Source organism: Echinops telfairi, unplaced genomic scaffold, assembly GCF_000313985.2.
Source record: "Echinops telfairi isolate 266 unplaced genomic scaffold, ASM31398v2 ScPeMD7_70;HRSCAF=299, whole genome shotgun sequence".
Taxonomy (NCBI): Eukaryota; Metazoa; Chordata; class Mammalia; order Afrosoricida; family Tenrecidae; genus Echinops; species Echinops telfairi.
This window is the reverse complement of record NW_022103968.1, coordinates 27,840,735-27,841,620: the sequence shown is the minus strand read 5'-3', so window position 1 is coordinate 27,841,620 and position 886 is coordinate 27,840,735. Positions and strand designations below refer to the sequence as shown.

At 55.4% G+C, this 886-nt stretch overlaps 1 protein-coding gene across 1 annotated transcript in view; it reads left to right on the top strand.

The window, feature by feature from the left end:
* The first annotated feature begins 19 nt into the window (after positions 1-19).
* LZTS2 (leucine zipper tumor suppressor 2) overlaps positions 20-886 on the top strand; it is an 8,645-nt gene continuing 7,778 nt past the window's right edge. Inside the window, exon 1 of the mRNA XM_045291444.1 lies at positions 20-460. The gene's annotated coding sequence lies outside the window, so the exon portion shown is untranslated. The remainder of the gene's footprint in view (positions 461-886) is intronic.

The window sequence follows — 886 nt, the reverse complement described above, 5'->3', positions numbered from 1 at the left end:
CACACGCACACGCTGAGCCCAGCTGCTGCCTGAGCTTCTGGGCAGGCTGCCTGGAAGGGGAGGAAGTTCTTGGTGTCCCTGGAGGCTGCCATCAGGACAAGGCCAGAGGAGGGGGCTCTGCGGAGGAGAGGGTCTCAGGATGTTCTCCTGAGGCTGGAGATCTGGGATGCGCCTCAGGGTGGCTGGGCTGTATTTTCCCTTTCCAGGGAAAAAGAAAGAAAAACAACTCTTTCCATAGAGCTAAAAATAGAGCGGAGAGCTGGCCAGGGCTGTGGCCTGGAAGGCGGGTATACTCCTTCCTGGGGCGGAGCCCAGCTCTGCAGGCCTTGGCCCAGGGGGCAGGGAGGCTGGCTATTCTTTGCCCAGGGTGCCAGCATCAGCTGACCCAACCCCGGTCATAGAGACCCCTACAGGAACCAGGAACGTCTGTGTAGAAGAGGACGTTCGTCAAATATAGCGTGTATGTGGAAGATGTCGTCTTGTGAGCAACTGTGAATAAGTCCGCCAATGTGTGAACAGCGAGGGTTAGGAGACTAGGGGATTTAAAATTGTGACTGGGTGTGGAAGAAAGTGCAAAACAAAGCGTGTGCCCCTGTGCGTTAGTTGGTCTGCGAGGTCATGAGCCTATGTGATGGCTAGGGCTGTGTGACTGTGGTTATGTGAGACCGAACGTGGGAAAGACCACGTGGGTGTTAAGCAATCTGTATTTGGAAGCCTGAGATCTGGGAGGCTGGTGTAGGTTTGGACCAGGGATGGTTGGAAGGCCAGGGGCCACCTTTTTCCGAGCATCTTAGCAAATTGTTCCGAAAGCGGGATGAAGACTACGGAGCCTTGCCAGGGACAGGCCTAGGCTCAGGGGAAAGAAAGTAGAGGCCCTGAGTGAAAT